This window comes from Zalophus californianus, chromosome 3, assembly GCF_009762305.2.
Source record: "Zalophus californianus isolate mZalCal1 chromosome 3, mZalCal1.pri.v2, whole genome shotgun sequence".
NCBI classification, from domain to species: domain Eukaryota; kingdom Metazoa; phylum Chordata; class Mammalia; order Carnivora; family Otariidae; genus Zalophus; species Zalophus californianus.
Genome location: NC_045597.1, coordinates 39,075,281 through 39,097,034, shown reverse-complemented (window position 1 = coordinate 39,097,034; position 21,754 = coordinate 39,075,281). Strand labels below are relative to the sequence as shown.

Here is a 21,754-nt window from a genome sequence, read left to right as displayed (position 1 = left end):
ACTGGGGACAAGAGCACTTCTTTGTCCGTAAGGATCATTTGCAAATCAGTTGTTTATATGTCTGGCATTTTGTTAATGAAGGGAATGCTTTTATTATTTTTTTCCAGATGAAGTAGATGCTTTGGGATCTTTTTAGCACCACTTGCTTTTGCCAAGTAGAAGGATATTACACAGGTATTCTCATCAAAGTAATTAGGTTGTTAGATAGGCCCTGCATGTGGCAGTTAATGTGATACATTAGTTAAATTGTAGCCCCAAAGGCTTGTAGGATCAGAATTGCAAATGCAATCTGAGTTCCCAAGTCCTATAAACCTACTGCTTTAGGATATATCTCCTCTATAGTAAAAGGAAACACTGCAATAGCAGATTATCATCATAAGGGTAGGAGCGGGTTCTCCTGGAGAAAACACTTGTGTAAAGATATTCAGTGTTTAGAGAAGCACATTTGGATATGCTGGATTTTTTTCCACAACTCCCAGACATGCCAATCAAAGATAACACAATGCAAGTATCTCTGAGTGACACTTCAAGCTGCATTCATAAAAAACCTGCCTCATTCAAAGTCAATGAAGAGACAGGACTTACAAGCCCATGCTGAAAAGTTATTGAAATGTGACTGACATCTCAAAGAAACTGTGTCAAAGGCTTGCATGACCCAGTGCTGAAACACAGTGAGGTTAATCAAAGTTATGGCAGTTGGGTACCACAGAGGTCTTCCCTAAGTTTATTTATTTATTTAATTTAATTCATACATTCAGTGGGTTTATTATCACCCTCTGCTCTCCCTCTAGCATTTAACCCCCAGTTTGTATTATTGGTTGTAAACTTTTGCTTCAGTTGCTATTTAGAAGAGAGGATGTAGAGTGTCGTAACTAGTGAGGTTTCTATGGATAAACACTGATGTTACATCCCTTTCCATTTCCTGAATTCCTCTAGGAAATACTGAGCCTCCATGTGTTCCAATCTGAGGTGCCACCTAGGAATGAGGATGGAAGAGCTAGTATAGAATCCTGTTCAAAAAACTCTCACCAGTACATAAGTTTGATGATTTACTGAAACCCTACCTACTCTCAGAAAGAGTCAAAAAGGGGATGGCAAAGGTAAGTTTGATCTTGGTCTATCTATCCATTTTGTTTCTTCCCAATGGCAGACATACTCTCCTGTCTAGTGTAACCACTTGACTACTGGCAACCTATTTTTTTTTTTTAACTCAATGCCACCTCAGGACAGAAGACAATCCTCTGAGAACAATTATAACATAATCATGAAAAAGAGTTAGCAGTTCTGTTATATGTATATTTTATGCTGAATATTTCCATGGATTCTCTTCAGTATCACTGTAAAATACAGAAAGTATATCATCACCTGACAGTGAAAATAGCTAATAACCTTGCCTAACAAAAGAAGGGGAGAAAGGGAAAGGAAACCTCTCTATGATATACAGAATCTGGCAAATGCTATAATTATGTTCATGGTAATTATGCCCATGGTTTAAAAAGTGCAAGCAATTATAAGTTATGTTTATAGATGTAGAAGGTAACAATGCATGATAGAAATTATATGCATGAGAAATGTGTGCATGCGCACATGTGTGTTTGTTTCAATCCAATATTCTGGCCTTATTTCAACTGTATATTTGGGTCTAATATTTCTTGGCCTTTTTTATTTACCTAATGAATCTATTAGGAATAAGTCACTCGTTAAAAGACTATAATCACAAATGTCAACATGATTGGTTGCTAAGTGTTCACATATCTGCTCTTCCAGTGAATCAAATATATATGTGTGTGTGTGTGTGTGCGTGTGTGTGTGTGTATTTATAACAAAGAATCTATATATATGTAATGAATATATACTATGTAAATAAATAACATATATTTATTCTCTACAGCTAAAAGATCTAGAAAAGAAATTTTTTTTCTATCTTGCCAGACAATTCTACTACAAAATAAGTGCTAGATCAGATAATATCGAATAAATTCTCTATTCTGGAATCAATCCACAATTCATATGAAAGTCTGTCACAATAATATAAGAAAAAAATAAAAGAGAAAAATGACAGTAAAATGACTACATTCCTTGTTATTATTTTTAAAATTTTAAGAAGGGATGAGAGTTAAGACTTGGGAAAGATCACCTTGGAAAGAAAGTATATCAAACATGACTGGCAATGGACTTTTCTTTTATGAAGAATAATGGTTTAATGTTTAATTAATCTTATCCATTTCTGCATTTATGGGAAGGCAGAGAAGAGTCTGCTTTATAATGTGGAAAATTAAATATTAAAACCTCGGTGCCTACCAGACTTACATTTTCTTATTATGAATGGGCATTTTCACTTTCTGCACACACAAAGAAAGAAACAGGAGACAGATGTAGTCACTTAGCTCTGCAGGAAAGGATTATTTCAATGTATCTCTGATACCACCTTGCTATTAGAAACAAAACACGTCAAAAGGAATAAATGTTTAAAACCCAAACAACAACAACAAAAAGGAGAACTGTAAGATGACCATAATATATAAGGCCTTAATTCTATATGTAGTGAAGTAATTCATCAGCTTTTTTTAAATATATGAATTATCTAAAATTTGTAGATCTAATACTCTAAAGTGGTCATGTTGCTTACAGGATATTACATCGATTTTCATATTCTATGATGTCTTTTGCAGTGAGAAAACTGAAATAAGATATTTATTAAGTAAATATAATAAAAAGAATAAATAAATAAATATGCTACTAGGTTAAAATGTAGAAGTAACAATTGAGAACAACGAAAAGAAAGATCAGATGGTTAGATGTTTAATTCAAATTGGTGCTTACTTACTTATAGTTTGGACTTGATGATATATTTTGTAATTAAATATGAAATTTCGACTTATATTTTAAACTAGCATTTGGAACTGTGGTCTCCAATGTATTATTTATCCCAAAGCAGGGATTGTAGAAAGGGTCCAGGAAGTGTCCATATCACAGGAATCCTACCTCTTTGGAGATGGATGTTAAGTAAATTCATCTCCACTGATCATCGGAGAGACTTTGCCTCTGGTGTCCTGCTCCTGGAAAATGGAATGGATTTGAAAGGAAAAGAAGGCACACTTTACAGTCATTGTTCCTAAACTTGAAGGGTTCATATGTGTGATTTAACATGGCAAATTCTTCCAATTTTTTTGTGTGCATTACTAAACGTGTTGACATCTTGGTTACTAACCCTATAATTTATTGCTTCTGAGGTTAAGCCAGGATAGAAAACATTACATTCACAAAATCTCAGTGACATGATTTTTTTCAATATTGCTTATGAGAAAGCATTAATAACAATTCTGGGGAAACGTTGCAGAAAAATTGGGGGAAGTTCAAAAAAAGTTTGGAAGACAAATAAAATCCAAAGAAACTAAGTGCAAACTACTTTGTCTTATTTTCACACGACTTTCGGCTCCTGCCTCAGGGGTCATCTTCAGCTGCACAGTACGGTACCGCCTAGACCAAGTGCCTCTGAGACAGGAAGCATAGGTATGAGAAACATAGGATCGCACTTCAACAGACCCTGTGTTGGCCTGCGGAACCCCACTCTTGTTCTTGAATATTAATAATATTCAAGATAACAAAAGACCACCTTTCAATGAGAGCTCAGCTGCTGCCCACTCACTCATCCACACGTTTGATTCTGAGATCTCACACCAAGTCAGTCAAAGCCTACCTGAAATTCCTGCTGCTGTTATCAGGAAGGAGGTGTTCTCTTCTCACACGGATTACAAATTCAAGTGTCTGCTTCAGTTTAATTATCTACCAAATTGCTTTCTGTACCTATAGATATGATTTAAATCTCAATCGGTAAGTTATATGAAAGTATAAGGGATCAGAGAGTTAGAAAATTAAAGTTGATTTCCTGATCAGGGGAAACGAGGAAAGAATGGATATTACCTCAGCCTTAATTTTCATTTTGTTCCTATCAGAACCAATGCTTTCATTTCACCATGTTACCATACCTTCTCACCTCCAGGAATATATCTGAATTACTTGAAATATACTTCTCATTCTCCTTCCCTCTCATCTTCCAATCCACAATTAAAAGGTTATGCCTTTCAAGAAATTGTTCCTGATTTCTCCAGCTAGAAATATCTGACGGATTCACAATCAAGTTTACTTTCTGGTACCTATGTAGGTACCTATGTAAACTGAAACTGAAATTCAAAGACTTTCCATTTTCAGCATGTTTAAATCAATAACTTAAATTAAGATACAGAAGGCATGTGTGTCAAATAGGAAGTATCCCATAGATCATAGCAACAGTGGCAGATAACAGCAAAAATGCAAAGTAATTTTAACAAGCCGTAATAGTGGGTCAAAATCAACAACAGAGAAGTTAGTAGTAATTCATGCCAAGAGCAGAACGTAGCATTAAAAAAATAAGTGACTTTAAATATATGACTACAGATATGTTTGACAAAATATACATCGAAAAGATTGAAGTCCTTAATGTATCAGGTCAATAAAATTCAGGAATTCAATACAAAGTGTTTTGTCAGACAGAGGGAAAACACTCCTGATCCTTTGCATTCCTTAAGGCCATACTCAGATGCAATTATACCTAGGAAATCTATCCTGAGTACTTCATGTGTTTTCTAAATTTCTACAACAATCATTTTGTGTACCAGAACTTAAGATGACATATTCCTGTAAGATATCTCAGTAATGCTTCTCAAAAGATACATTCATAGACTGGATACCCATATCATGAGAAACAACACTTCAAAAGTACTCTGCCACAGTCAGACCATATGTAGGCAATCTTGTGCCCATATAAAATCTGCATATCAGATTTTCAAACAGAAATACAAGATCTCAAAAAATAAAAAAATAAACTAAATTTGGAATGTGACATCTTGATCTATCTGCAGTGGAAGAGGGCCACAATAAGCTACTCCAAAATTTTGATGGGTCTTAAGTTGGAGAAAAGTTGATCTATCCATTTTTTTTCCAGAGGGTAGAAAGAGGACCAACAGATAAAGGTGAGAGAGAAGTGGATTTTAGCTGGACTTGTAACTGAAGCCCCATAGTAAAATAGGCTATCTGTAAAGATGATGAGTTTTATATATCTGGATCCACTTGCAAAGAAGAATTACATGCAAGGAATTCTGAATCGGAATTCTTACATTGCTTGAAAAGTTAGATTACATGACTATAAGGTCTTCTTCAATTCCACAGTCCTATAATATCAAATCAAAATTCTGTGTCATAACATTAGAGAAAAAGACAACCCCTTTTCATTAGTTTAGTGCTCTGTAGAACCCTGGTCTATATCAAAGGGAGATAAAAGACTTGCCTAAGAGGAAAATTGGAACAAACCCAGGTTCCCTGGCAGGCATTTTGTGTTTTATCTAAATGAGTGCATTACCTCTTCTTGTATTGCTCATCCACAAATGAAAGTTTATAAAAAGACATCACTAAGAAAATATCTTAATAGTCAAGGTTAGACTCTTCATGCAATAAATTAATCAAAAGCAATGCTAGAAACAGTGCCTGTTTCATGGACTAATTAAGTTTAGAATACATGGAGATCTCATGTGCTCTTTTAAAAAGTCCACGGTGAGGGAAGTATGAGAAAGACTTCTACCTAAGGATACCAGTGAATGTTCACAGTCAGAGATGTCTCTTAAAAGAGATAACAATAAACATTTATTAAAGCAGGTCACAAAGATTCCCACACTTGAAAATTTGCATCAGTAGCATTTTGATGATTTTAAAATATTCATGTCCAATAATTATATTTTCATGTTGAGCAATTTAACTTCTGATAAAAGTGATTTTTCTTCATAAAACCTTCTAAGACAGCTTCCAAGTGTTTTCAGAGTAACTATGACATCCAATATTGACCAAAATAAACAATTTAAGAAACAAAAGCCCTAATAGTTGTATCCTTTTCTTTTCGCATTTTCAAATAGCAAAGATCAGGATTCAGGAGAATTTAAAATTCAAAACACTCCCTGAGGTTCTTAAATATAGGTCATTTCATTTAGATAAAAACACAAACTTGTAATAAGTGATATAAATCACCCTTTATCACAGAATTAGCTGTTTTAATAATGCAGAATAAGCCATTCTTTTCGGCACTCTAATTCACCATGGTTCACATACGTGGCCACCCCGAGGGGACCTGGAATCACTAGCTCTGCTGCTCATACAGCAGTAAGATGACCCTAGAGCATCAGAATCACTGAAATCTTGGTCCCGTAGCCAATTCTCTATCGCTGCATTTGCCTCTTACATATGTGTGCTTCTTTATTTAAAGCTTGTGTTCCCCCCCCCTTTCTTTTTGTTTTGTTTTTGTTTTTGTTTTTCAAAAGTACATTCTTCAGGAATCCAGGCTGAACTGTAGGGTTTGCTACTACAGTTCATCTGAAAATACTTCCAGACAGCAGCATATGTAAACTTGGCAACATGCACACGAATAGACAAGTCATCTATAAAGACACTCCAGGAAGCTTCTAAACCAATGTGAAAGTGGCATCTGGCATGGGTGAGATAGCAATTTAAACTTTTCAACTCTTCACCCAAATTTATATTTAAAACTCCCTCAAACAACTGATTATTTAAAGAGGAAAAAAATCACGTTGTGCCGGTTGGTTATTAAGACATAGAAACTGGAAAGAGGCCATAGTTATGAGGTAGCAATAACATGCAAGGGATAGGAAATTCCCAGGCCCCTGTGTAATATGCATAAGTTTGTAAAAATCATTCCTGGGTAGGAAAGATTACTCTTAACTATTATTGCTAATAATAATGCATTTCATTGACTCTAAGATGCCATCAGTTATACAATGTACTAAAATTCCATGTGCCATTAAAAATGTTATCAACTAGTTTTAAGATACCATGATTCAAGATGCAGTACAATTTCAGAAATATCAAAATATCTGTTGTGAATTGTTAAAATATATTAATATTTTCTAGTTTTTAAAGTGTTTGGTGTTTTATGATGCCATGAGTCAGGATAGGGCAGAGACACACATGTATCATAGGCAGCTCAAACTGGCTATTTGGCTTCAGAGCCCAGCCTGGGAAAAAATAATCTGATCTCTAGCTGCGTGTATCCAATTTATATTTTCTACATCTCCCTCCATTTTCTTCCCACAGACGTCATTTTATAAGGAATATTTCTTATCTTCCCCCCACTTTTTTCAATCTGTCTCACTTTCATTCACATAAAGCATAAGGTTTTCTAAAATTATGAGGTAGAACATCTCACCAAATACCAGTACTTCACTAGCCAAGGCAATTTCACATTAAGAACACTGGTGGGCAGTGTTTAGGAGATATGAATAATTAGTGGTTTATAAAGAACAGTGCTCTGAGGGGAGGATGTATAATGAGAATAGTCAAGAGGAATTTGAAAACGCATGCAGTAAACTTGTCAGGGGTCAATGAAAAGAAAAAAAAAAAACACTTGCAGAAAAACATGTGGGAGAAATTGTAGTCCACTTGCAAAGTGGAGAGAGGTATTGTCGTGTTTTCCCGCTATATTTCTTTTCTGTCCTTAGACAGTGGGAGAGTTGGAGATCTGATAGTGGTAGCTATGGAGAAGCTATGCCATCCTCATTTACAATAACATTTCCTGTCCCTAAAAAGCAAAAAAGGGCTTCTCTGATGTGTCTGCTGTGGAGCCTCTTCATTTGGTATTACTTCCTCTCCACGCATACTGAATATTCTTAAACTCTAACTACAAGCAGTGAGGTGGAGAATGAATCAGTCCTTCACTGCGGCACCTGGTCCTCTTTAAGAGTAGCTGTATTCTAGATGGCATCACAGCCTAGACCTGTGGTTAGTCCTCTGAGTTTGCTGCATCATGTAGTGCTAAAGTAAAGCAGATTGGGAGATGGTACTAAGTATATACTTTGAGAATTTGATATGCTATATTTAATTGCACCCACTAGAAATGAAGGGTAACTAAACTATCTACATAACACTGTAGTTTCAGATTAATAACACTGTCTAATCTCTTGAAATGGAGACTAAGGTTGCAATCTGAATCAATCACTTGGACTTTAATTTTACATTTTACAAAGTAGGTAATAATAACAGGAAAGAACAGTAAAATATCTGTGGCTCCATTTTCTCTTTCCACAAATTTTACACAATGTGTTTATGACTAGAAGGCTCTGTAAAATGACTTATGGAAATTATTTATATTTATGTGCCCTGGAATGTTACTATGTGGCAACATGAGAGGCAATGTGAGAAGCAAGAACTTCTCATTCATTCATTTTACGCAGTAAATATTCTATCATTGCCTATGAAGAGCTAGAAACTGATAACACAGAAGCCAAGTCAGATTCAGGTAATAATGTAAGGATGAAGACTAGTTGATAATCTATTTAAATCAAATCTTGTCTATTGAAATCTACAACCATAAGCTCAATGAAAGCATGAGAGTCTCTATCACTATTTCCTTAGTCTGCCTTATCAAGTGCAATTTTGTAGGTCAAAACTTTGGGGTGATCCTCTTGCCTCCACCATGAGGATGAAAATATAACATGAATTATCTTTAGTGATAAAGAACAGTTACCAAAATAGAGATGACTCAACTTCTGCACAGTGAAGCTATATTGTAATGGAAATTGGCTTTCAGCTGCTGTGACATGTAATTTTATAATACATTTTAGAACATTTAACCTATCCACATTTGTTCAGCTATGTCTGCAATAGTGAGAGGTAGTGCTATCATTACAGATTCTGCGAAAGCTACTTATGTGCTATTAATATGCAGGAGCAAAAGGGAGTTCTTTCTTCACTGGTGGTCTCTTCCAGCTATTCAAAAAGCTGCTCGGCCTAAAAATGTCATCAACCACAAGGATTATTTGTTTTTCTTTGTTCACAATCAATACTTGGCTTTTACTAAAAAGCACAACTTTGAAAATGTCCAAAAAGGAGAGAAAATATGTTCAGTTCTATATCAAAAATTTCCAAAAAAAAAAATTTGAAGCTGAAAGGAATGCCCACAAATAATTTGATTCCAGTCTTATTTTCAGTAGTTATTCATAGATCATATAGTAAAGAATAAGGAAATTTTCTGTGCAAGAGAGACAAAGAGAGAGACAGAGAAAGACTGAGAAGATGTCCATTTTAGCCATTTGCAATAGACTGTTATTGGGAATGTAAATTGGTGCAGTCACTATGGAAAACAATATGGAAGTTCCATCAAAAAATTGAAAATTGACATACCATACAATCCAGGGCTTTCACTTTTAGGTATTTATACAAAGAAAAAAAAAACGCTAATTCAAAAGGATACACACACCCTGTGTTCATTATAGCATTATTTACATTTTAGCTCAATGGAAAATGCATGCATTTATCATATGAATGGCTTTAAATCCCATCTTTAGTATTTATGTGAGAGATTCTGAGCAAAGTGCTCTGTCTCATCCAGCCTTAGTATCCTCCTCTATAAAAAGGTTAAAAATAACACATGCTGTTTTCACTGAGTTGTTGTGAGGACCAAATCATCTGGACTATTTAGACCGTTTAGTGCATTGTCTGGCACATTATAGGTACTCAATACATGGTGTCCATTATTTATGCAAGTTATGTAAATTGCATGATATGTTCAAGATATGGTTATAATGGTTTTGTGTGTTCAGGCTTTATTACATGCAGTCTGTGTCTTCTATTGATCTAAACTACTAAATTCATGGTAGTCTGTTAATGTATCATTGAAAATAGCCTGTACAGATCAGAGTAACTAAATATTTTGATCAAATCACACAAAATTATCCTTGGAAACAAAATGGAACAGTTATGGTTTGAAGTAAAATAATATGAAACAATATCAACAATGTGTGCCTCTGTGTGATTCAGGATCTCCTATTTGAGAACCCAAAGCATGAAGATGATACCTATATTGAGAAGGAAATGACACTCCCCCCACTTCTCAAGGGCAAAACTCTCGTCAGGACTATCACTTGTGTATCTTCTGCTGTCCTGACATCTGCCATGTCCTATTTTGCATAAGCCATGGTAGATTCTTATCAGATCACCCAAGTAATAACATAACCATCTGAAACATTAACAGAATACTTCCTTCTGGCATCAGCTGTCACACTATGTGCCAATCAAATTTGCTTATTAAAATAACTTGGTTTTTGTTCTGACTGTTCAGCGTTGCCATTCGAACCCATGAGCAGTGTTATTGACTCTTCACTGCTATTAACAAGTCTTAATCGCTCAGAGATTCAGCACAGTAGGATATTGCAATCAGAGTAAATTCCCCATTTGATTCCAGCACAGAAGTTAGGAATGAAACTAACAGAATGATAATACAAATTCTCTAACTTCCTCTCCTCTTCTCCCACTTCTCTGTGAATAAAAATGAAACCATTATATGGACTTATTTGTAAGCTGCTATTTCTTGAATTTGCAGTGGCTAGTATCACTAAGGATTTGAACATATCCAAAATATGTTACGATTACTTTAAATTAAAAGCATCCCAACAATCAGCAGTTTTGCTTTTTTAAAGTATATGACTTGTACATCTGGTTACCCAATCCAGTTGAGAGGAAATCATTGTAATAGGTTCAGGTTGCACCATAGCATGACATCTGCTCTACAGTATGCAATCTGACTCTGGATATGAACCTTTGAAATAAAGTAATTATGCTTTCATTAACCTCAAAACAATTTCCATCAGCTGATATTTGGTCACAAATGACAAACAGATAATAATTAAGTCATCTGGATTATTTTCAAGTGGCCTTTTCTGGTGTTTGGGGGTTAGTTTTATGACAGGATTGGGTATTTCTCTCTGTCTGAAATACGCTCTTCATAATGTCATTCCATCAGTTGATTTCTCTTTTGCAACTGAAAAATGCTATTTTCTACTCACTCCCCATTGCTTTATTTTTCAAAACAACAATATTCTTGGGGTTTAGAAAGGGTTAAATCATAAAAGAACATGCTCACTAGTGTCAATGGCCACTGATTTATGACAAGCACTTTTAGTCAATTATTCTCTGGAAGACTAAATGTACCTTCTGGGTCCAGAACTTAGTCATACAAAGTGTCTGGCTCACGTTGCCAGAACTGACCATTAATTATGATGACCACAGGTGGCCATCCATGTATATCTTAGCTTTTTCTGGAAAATGTGCAACATGAGAACTATTAGAGGTAAAAGTCCACTGGTGAAAGAATAAGGAGAAAAATACTGCAAACGTGAAAAACCCTTTAAAGTGTCTAATTCAAAGTCTTTGATTTAGAAATCAGAAAACCCTGGGGATTAATACCATCAAGCACAAACATCTGGTATGTAGCTGCTTCAAGTTGAGGAACCAGTCCTCTCTACTCTATGTTAGGTGTTCTCAACCCTCAGATCACATTATAATTATCTTCAGTGCTTTTTAAAAGTAAGAATTATTGGTCCTCCTCCCCACAAAGGTTCTGATTTAACTGATCTACAGTGGGACCTATAACGTGTTTCTTAAAAGCACCCGGTTAATTCCAATATGCCTTCTCCAACGATCTCTATTTGTACCATCAGGATAAATGTTTCTCTTCTCTTAGGATCAGAAAGAGTTCGTTCTTATTTTGAGAAATGCATGCTCTTGACACTGAGGATCATATGTAATACATTTCTTTTGTTGTCTTGGCCATTGGAATGCTTGAAGTGAAGTCTGCAGTGAACATTCCATGTCTGCACGCTTTTCCAGGACATACATTCTTTTCTGTTCAGTTTTAGGGCACTACATCTTCTTTCTTTTGCATTTTCCCCACATTTGTTTGTAATATTTGTTATTTTGCTGTTTTGTGTTTTATTGGAAGCTAACTTTGAAGAAGAACTTGGGACATCACAAAAGGTAAGGAACTAGATTCCTAACAATGGAGAAAATATAAGACAAATATATGATTAAGAGCAATGGGAGTCCTAAAGAAACTTTGAATGGCTCTATCTCTATTGTTTGGAATATTCTGCAAATCCTTTAATATGGACAAAAATAAAAAGACAAGGGCACATATGCAATAGGAACAGCAGGCTAAGTGTTGGGGGTGGGTGGGAAAAGGAGAAACAAGAATTGGAAAGCAGAAGGCATGGAAGTTGAATAGTGGGAAGAAGAGAGGAAGGGAAACAAAACGGTGTGCCAATTTTGGATTACATGGAATAACCATGATCCTGAGTCTCAAAAAAATGATTGCACCAACTCTAGAATTCCTTAGTTTCTGGAAACACCATCACATGGAATCCATTCTGCATCAATAATTCTTTATTTTCAAAGTGCTAGTATTTTCAATGGCTGTAAGACTTGCTTCTTACTACTTATAAATATGGGGTTTACGTTTTTATATGAAACAATTTTAGATGACTACCTAAATGCACTTTGGGTAAGAAAGTGTTGCGGTGGTATTGGTGACTGATTTTTTATGTTACCATCAGTAAAACAAACAACAAGTCTGATACGAAAGTCTGGGAAAATACATATAAATATCAGAATATGTTCATTTGAATCCAGAAGACAATTAATACAATTGCATCCCCATTGCTTTGGTACTATATGTTTTAAGAAAATCAAACAATTAAACTTTTGCATGGTCTAGTAAATTTATAAGCATACCTTATTTCATTGTGCTTTGCAAAAATTGTTTTTTTTTCTTTTTTTACAAATTGAAGATTTGTGGCAACACTGTGTTGAGCAAGTCTATTGGCATCATTATTCCCACAGGACTTTCTCACGTTGTGTCTCTGTCACATTTTGGTAATTCTAACAGTATTTCAAACTTTTAAATTATCATTACATATTCATTATCTGTGATCAGTGATCTTTGATGTTAATATTATAATTGCTTTAGGGCATCATGAACTGTGCCCATATAAGACAACAAAATTAATCAGAAATGTGTGTTCTGAGTACTCCACCAACCAACTTTCCTCTCTTCTTTCTCCCTCTTCTCTCCTATTCCCTGAGACACAATATTGAAATTTAGCCAGTTAATAACCCTACATTGGCCTCCAAGTGTTCAAGAGGAAGTAAGAGTCACATGTCTCCACTTTAAATCAAAAGCTGAAATTATTAAACTTAGTGAGGAAGGTATGTTGAAAGCTGAGATAGGTTGAAAGCTATACCTCTTGCACCGGTTAGCCAAGCTGTGAATGCAAATGCAAAGGAAAAGTTCTTGAAGGAAATGTAAAAGTACCACTCCAGAGAACACATGAATGATAAGAAAGCAAAACAGCCTTATTGCTGATATGGAGAAAGTTTTAGTGGTCTGAGCAGATCAAACCAGGCACAACATTCCTTTAAGCCAAAGCCTGATCCAGAGCAAGGCCCTAACTCTCTTCAATTCTGTGAAGGCTGAGAGAGGTGAGGAAGCTGCGGAAGAGAGTTTGAAGCTAGCAGAGGTTTGTTCATGAGGTGTAGGGAAAGAAGCCGTCTCCATAACATAGAAGTGCAAGGTGAAGCAGCAAGTGCTGATGTAGAAGATGCAGCAAGTTATCCAGAAGATCTGGCTGTGATAATTAATGAAGATAGCTACACTAAACAACAGATTTTCAGGTAGATGAAACAGCCTTCTATTGGAAAAAATGCCATCTAGTACTTTCATAGCTAGAAAGGAGAAGTCAGTGCCTGCCTTCAACGGTTCAAAGGACAGGCTGACTGTCTTGTTAGGGGCTAATGCAGGTGGTGATTTGATGTTGAAGCCAATGCTCATTGGCCATTTCAGAAATCCTAGGGCCCTTAAGACATATGCTAAATCTACTCTGCCTGTGCTCTATAAATGGACCAACAAAGCCTAGATGACAGCCAATCTGTTTACAGCATGGCTTACTAAATGTTTTAAGCCCACTGTTGAAACCTACTCTTCAGAAACACATATTCCTTTTAAAATATCACTATTCATTGACAATGCACCTGGTCACTTAAGTGTTCTAATGGAGACATACAAGATTAATATTTTCATGCCTACTAACACAGTGATGCATTCTGTAGCCCATGTATCAAACAGTAATTTCAACTTTCAAATCATATTATTTAAAACACACATCTTATAAGCCTATTGCTGCCATAGATAGTGATTCCTCTGATGAATCTGAGCAAAGTAAATTGAAAAGCTTTTGGACAGGATTCACCATTCTAGATACCACTAGGAACATCTATGATTCATGGGAAGAGGTCAACATATCAACAGTTTGGAAGAAGTTGATTCCAGCCCTCATGGATGACTTTGAGAGGGTTAAGACTTCAGTAGAGGAAGTAACTGCCCATGTGGTAGAAGTAGCAACAGAACTAGAAGTGAAGCCTGAAGATGTGACTGAATTGCTGCAATCTCATGATAAAATTGAAATGGATGAGCAATTGCTTTTTTTATGGTTGAGCAAAGAAAGTGGCTTCTTGAGATGGAATCTACTTCTGGTGAAGAGGCTGTGAAGATTGTTGAAATGATAAGAAAGGATTTAAAATATTACAAAAACTTAATTGATAAATCAGTGGCAGCATTTGAGAGGACTGACTCCAATTTTGAAAGAAGTTCTACTTTAGGTAAAACACTATCAAACAGTATTGCATGCTACAGAATAATTGTTCATGAAAGGGAGAGGTAACTGATGCAGTAAACTTCATCATTGTCTTACTTTAAGAAATCACCACAGCCACCCCAACCTTCAGCAACCACCACCCTGATCCGTTAGAAGCCATCAACACAGAGATAAGATTGTAATTTGCTAACAGCTCAGATGATGGTTAGCATTTTTATTGAGAATGTATTTTTTAATTAAGGAATATACAATTTTTCAGATGTAATGCTAGACTTAATAGGCTACAGTATAATGTAAGCATAACTTTTATATGCACTGGGAAACCAAAAAACTTATTTGACTCACTTTATTGCAATATTTGCTTTATTGTAATGATCTAGAACCAAACCCGCAGTACCTCTGAAGTATGCCTGTATAAGTTTTAATAAACTTTTACATAGTTCCATTTATCAACATTAATTGCCTCTGCTAAAATTTTACACTGATTCAATATGGAAATAAAATTGCTCTGCATCAAAGACCAGAAAAATGGCTCAAACCGATTCTAATAAAAAGCTGATATTTTAACAATTATGGGTTATAATTCATTTTGATTTTGTGGCTTTTAAATCAGCAACAGTTTCAATGGCCCCATTCATATCTGATGTTTGAATTTTAAATGAAAACAAAGATGGCAGGCTAGTTCACTACTTTCTAGCTAGCAGTTAAGAGTGTTTGGCACATGACACATGCTCAACAAAATGTTACAGAATTAACAAAGATAAGCTTTGAGAGTGTAAAGTGATACTAAGGAAAAATAAAATTAAAATATTAAGAGAATAAATAAGGACAAATAGATACTAGCATATTTGAATTTGGTTTCTGAAATTAAAATCCTTGCAAAATTTATAAATAACTGATAGATTTTATGAGAGTAAATAAAATGAGAAAACAGGCATTGAAAAATTAGACTTATTTTCTTTAAATATATATTAAATACATCAAAACAAATTATTTCATCAAATACATCATTAGTATCTTGGACAGCAAAAGAACTAGACTTTAAGAACTCATTTTTACTCAAAAATATCCTCCATTGAACTTCACAACAATTGTATGAGATAGACATAGAATTTAACATTAAGGAATCTAAGATTTAGAATTAGGAAGCCTGTGGCTTAAGTTTGATCTGCTCCAGGTTTGGGGTTTTGTATAGTGCTCCTTTCTGCTAGTTATTGGAAAAGTGGTTCTTATCACACTGACTTCATAATGCAGATGTTTATAAAATATAAATATATCTAATGTATAAAATATAAATATAAAATATAAATCTATTTATAGCATGAAATGTAAATATATCTAACATAAATGCTCTAGCACAAAATAAAAGACATCTGTAATATCTGAACTGGAAAAAGTAGGAGAACTCTCTGAGGTGTTCCTTCTCTCTCGGGCTTACAGGTTTAGAAAAGTCACGAAGGAAGGAAGGAAGGAAACACTCTGCTGGCCAGACAGAATAGCAGGCTGAACTCTGGGGGAGTGATGCAAAGGGAGATATATATCATCATATACATGCAGCCTCCCTGGTGATAGAGCCTTCCAACCGAAGTCCTGTTCAATTCAAACTCATTTAAAGATATCATGGCTGTTACACACTCAGGCAGACTATGAAAGGGAAACTGAAGACGAAATGCATCCTTATACTTAGATGTGTCATAAGCATTAAGCACCTGTGTATTTTGGGAGACTGACCCTTCTAGAGACCACACTACCCATTTCTTCTCATGAGGAAACAGTTCTATATCTCCCTGAGGGGCAATAGTAACTATGACAGAGGAACTCCCCTTAGCCTAAGGAAGGCAAAAAGGGTGCCTTTTAGGAGCTTTCTAACAGAAAAATGTGTAAAGAGGAGATGCAAATAGAACTCTTTAGAGGAGCAATTCTCAACCTCTGTTCTGCCACAGTTTCCAAAAGAGATGTTTAATTTGTTTTAAAAATAGTGGGCTTGTTTTGTCAGGAAACGAGAAGAAAATGTTTTAAAATGAAGGACAAAGAGGGTGCTACAACTTTGTAAAATTTGTAATAGTTTCTTAGGAACAATGATCCTTGTTTTTCATCCTCATGAACAGGTTCATGTGAGAAGGGCGTTGCCGTATATATCTTACTATTGGTGTTGTCATTACTAAAGAAAACACAGTCCAGATAAAAAACCAGTGTCTATTAATCTTGAGCCACCTCAGTTAATTAGTGAAATATTCATACAATTTATAAAACATTCATACTAGGAAATATCTATAGTTCTGGGAACAAGTACACATATTAAAAGCATAAAACATTAGGCACTTGCTATATACCAAACTGACATTGAAGGAGTAAAAATGTCAACAATCCTAAATCCCTGTGTGAACAACTTTTATCATTCACTGTAAAAGAATGCTAATAGAGTGTCCAGAGAGAAAACCTTTGTATATCAGAGCCAATGTTTCCTGTGATTCATTCCACTTACATTTTAAAGCTGTTGATAGAAGGTGAGTATAGTATGCATCAGGGAGAAAAACAGGCAGAGGACATGCAAATGTTCTGCAATTCACTACGTACTTTTCCAACACAAAAATGAGACGAAGTGGGAAACACTATCTCAGCGATCACGTTCTTTCAAATTAAAACCTCTCATGTTTGTCAATTATTTTAAGCCCACCTGTCACTTTGACCCCATTAATTCCAAAAATTAGTTTCTCTAGACACTAAATCACTACTTTACAGGTATATCCATAGACTTAATTGGGGAGTGGGAGTGTTCACAGACTTTCAGTTTCCCCATCTTCGGTGTTTGACATAAAAACAACCAGAAAATTAAAGTTCTGTTAAATCAGACATTCATTAGTCTCCCTAAATGACTTTAAAGGAAAAATCTATTACACACCATAGTACAATGTAATGATGACAGTAAAAAAAAAAAAAAAAAAATATCCACTCCAACATGTATTGATGACTGCCCAAAGCATTCTTTGGAGGACTGTCTAAATATTGTAGCAAACACCAAAGAAATAGAATTCTTCAAGAACTCATGATTTGGTCTGAACAAGATACTTATAAATGAAGTATCTCTCTATTACGATTCTTAGGTTTCTTCCAAGTGTTCTGAATTAATTATTTATACCTTGTCAAATTTTTTTGTTCTTCCATTTTCATACATGATAGGAATGTTGAGGGATTTTAGGCATCTCATTTAGTACCAGAGAAGCTCAACAGTCTTAATTAAGACAAAATATGATTTCTCAATAACAAGTAGAGAATCTTCATGCCTAATAGGAAAGGATATCTTGCCCAATTAGATTATCATCCACACTACAGTTTATATCATAGGTTTTATGGCATAAAATAATAGACCACACAAAGAAAACCTTTTGAGGTTTCAGTCGTATATTCAGATATGCATGTTGTAACTTTTCAAATCTAGAAATAAGTAACAGGAATCTTTTATGGATAAAGACTAAGAGAAGATTAATGCAAAGCAGTCCAGTTCAAAGTCAAATTACGACATGATGGTTACTGTACTATTCTTTATAGGATATAAAATATACTAGTATAATGAATGAAAAGTCTCCCTAAAGTGTTTAGAAAGTCATTTCAATGACATTTCTCAAACTTCAGAAGAGATGATATATCTGTCAATAAAATGACACCGAAATCATATTTTATAAGGATTTTAGATTAACACGTGCTTTTGCAGAATGACATTATAAGATCTTAATATCTATAATCAGAAAGTCTTTTGCTCTTAACTTGCAAGGCAATAAGTTTAAGAATTAATTTTGTCTGCTATAAAGCTGGCTTGCCTTTAATCTTCAGATTTAAAAGGTCTCTTTTTGCTGAATGTTTTAGGCAGGTAATTGAGGAAATAGTCCACGTTCCATTTCAGTCAACATAAAATGACATTGAAATGTCTTCAGATGTTTCCAGGAAACTCACGCTAAACAGTCTGTTATATTTGATATTGAATAACAGCAGAAATCCATCTCTAATAAAGCCCTTTCCTAACATTTTATGTAATGAAGCTACATATTCATGATAACTTACTTGATTCATTAAGATGTCAAAAAACTAAGCATATATAAAATGCATATAAATTGATATGTGGATTTATGATGATTTGTAAAATGGAGGATATCACACATGCCATATGGTCTTTCCCCCAAACGAAATTTCTAGTGTAATTTTGAAGCCAAATTCCTAAAAAACAAACCAAGACAAAACAAACAAACCAGAATGATTGTCCTTGGTTTGCTCTGATGGACATCTTAATTCAGGCTTTCTGCCATTATTTATGTCAATGGAAATCTTGAAAAATCATCTGCTCAGTAAATTTTGTAAAGTGCACAAAAATATGCATGGAACATCGGAAACTGGCAAATGACCCTTTCCAAAATAGATCCTTCCAGGAATCTTTGAGACTGTTCACATTTAGAAGCGGCAGTGGTTACATTAAGGACTTATAAAAGGGGTCCAATTCTGAAATGCTTTCAATGCTTGTGGATAACTGGCAACTTCTTTCTCTTTTATTAAACATACTCTGCCAGAAAAGCCTTCTTCAGTCAAAACAAACTTCCACTTAAGAGCAGTTTTTTTCTAAACATTTTCATAAAGTAAATAATGAAGCGGGTTTCACCCCCCTCTCTTTTTTTCTGATAAGAAGTGAGAGTCTAGTTTGGCAAGGAACAACTGTGATTTTGGCTTTCTTTTTTAAGTTTATTCTTTCAAGGTTCTGAATTTTGTTATATAGGTGCCCCGAGGCAAGGAGAAGCATTTTTATACATACAAAGTAGATAAACAATGGAGGAAAGATGCTCTAATGGACCGTTTCTCTGCTCCCCTCCCCGAGCTTATAGCATTTTATCTGTTCTGCAAGTATTACAGTTGATCTGAAAAGACTTCTTAGACCATTGTTTTTAGACTTAGCATTCTTTGTTATTCAATTTCTTATTGTCAACAGCTGAAAATTGGATGCCTAAATTTTTTTGAATGAGAAATAATAATTTTTGGAAAGATAAAATGGTTTTATCTTTGCAGTTATTTAAATCTACGTATGGTATTTTTTTTAACAGCACAGGTGGGAATGGGATAAGAGGAGAGAGTGAGAGGAAGTCTTTATCATGCATACAAGCCCATGATGTATATTTACTAGGATAGCAGTAACATGCTGTTGGGTCACACCTAACCACACACTCTGCGCTGTTGTTGGAGGGAGAATATGCTTGTCTCACTTTAAAGTGACCTCTTTGGCTAATGTTCACAGCTGTGTTAATGAGCTTGAAGAGGGTACCATATTCATTGTTGTTGTTGTTGTTGTTGTTTTTAACCAAAAAGGAATAACAACTGAAATGGAGTGATTTTGAAAGAAGATAAGGACATTTGGGGACTGTCCCACAACAGCCAACTTTTCAATAGCCGAAATCATTTCCTTATATTTCAGGGACACATTTACAAGCAGAGACTTGTAATTTTGTTCCTTTTTTTTTTTGCCCTCATTAGGTATTAGAAAAATGCCTTCACAGATGGATTGCCAAGAAATAGCTGGAGTCTGGGCCAGTTCTCTTGCATTTTTTGTCTGTCAACTAAACTGTCCTCCAACCACTCCATCCTCCCCGGTAAATGAGCGTGCATTACATGCAGGATAAAACTATCATATCCTTAAACAAATGTCCTTTTCAAAAGTATAATATAAAGCCGACCTAGAAAGTCTGCTGCTATAAGGATTTCATGTTTTGCTGATCCTGGGTCTTTTCTTCTGAAAGGCTTTTTATTGGTCCCCAGTGAAAAGTTGAGATCAGCATTTAAATGTGGGTCTATCTTTTTAACATACTTTAAGTCCTCAGAAGTCACTAAGTCTCAGTGGCTCTGAGAATTTATAAGCATATCTAGGATGTTAAGAATACCTTCCATGTCTTTTTTTTTTCCTGCAAAATTACATTAATTGGAATTTGTATTTTTTCTTCCCCTTTGTGATTTGAAGGAAACATACTACAGAATAAGATTTGTTCAAGACCATTTCAGTGTGTGAAGCAGCTCTCCCCAGACAGTTAGGGACCAATTATAGGAATTTCCTCTATTCTTTGGATTTTTATAGCTGATGTGCACTGCTTCCTCTCCTAGGTAACAGCAGCATGCACATGTGCAATGAGACACAGAAAAGGGGAAAAAAGAAAAGAAAAAGAAAAGAAAAAAGTAATTATGTTGTTCCTTGTTATATGCAATAACCAGTATTTGGTTAGAATGCTTGTACAAGTTTTAATTTTAAATGAAAAGATTAAGGCAGGGGAAACCAGCATTCTCTTTAAAATTACCACTTTTCTGAATCAATCAACATATTCATTTGCATTTAAAACTTGGCATTTCTTGCTTCAGTCATATTTTTCTTCCAGGTCCTTTGAAGTCCTTTTCTACATTCTTTACACTTGTCATAAAGACATTTTTATTTACCATTAAAGCCTAAGAAAAATTGATCAAGGCCTGGAGGTTTCATGTTCTTCACGTTTTGAGTTTACATGTTAAATTGCAAAAATATAGCAACAGAAAACTATCCAGCGATGAATGTAATAAATGGACAAGTTCCTTTGATCTTCAAAAATATATTAAGTTTTTGATTCCTAGGTGATAAAGCTATTCCATGATCTTATCAGTTCTAATCTAGAATGGAATCATCCAAAGAAACAGACTTTTATTGAGTATCTACTACAGGGCTGCAACTAGGATGACACAGAAAGGGCCATGGTTTTCACCCTCAAATTGGTACTCAAACTTCAGCACCCAACTCTCTGCCCTCATCTACTATATGATACCAGTAAGCCTGCAACCATATTTATGAGCAACTATGTGCCAACAATGTTGCTAGATCTTTTGAGGGAATATTAACTTTGAGGAATTATGTGGGAAAAGTGCTAAGACAGAGATCTGTCCTCCTAGAATTTGTGATCCTTCAGAAGTTACCTTCATAATATCAGTATGAAGACAGCAAGCATAATATAGCACAAATACGGGCTTCTACTGCTGATTGCCTCAGCTGGATTCTGCTTCAACCTCCAGTTCTGTCATATCAAACATGTCATTTTTAATATTTCTAAGTCTCATTTTATTTATGAAAGGTGTACAATAGTGCCTACTTTACAGGTGTGATGATAATTCAATGAGATATCTTATTTCCAGCAGAGCCCCTGTGTTATTGTGGTCATCATCCTTATTTTCACAAGAAC

At 35.0% G+C, this 21,754-nt stretch overlaps 1 protein-coding gene and 1 pseudogene across 11 annotated transcripts in view; one reads left to right on the top strand and one right to left on the bottom strand.

The window, feature by feature from the left end:
* PCDH9 (protocadherin 9) overlaps positions 1-21,754 on the bottom strand; it is a 918,360-nt gene that overhangs the window by 817,994 nt on the left and 78,612 nt on the right. The gene's annotated exons all lie outside the window — the stretch shown is intronic.
* Positions 10,177-14,699, top strand: LOC113919565 (annotated as a pseudogene).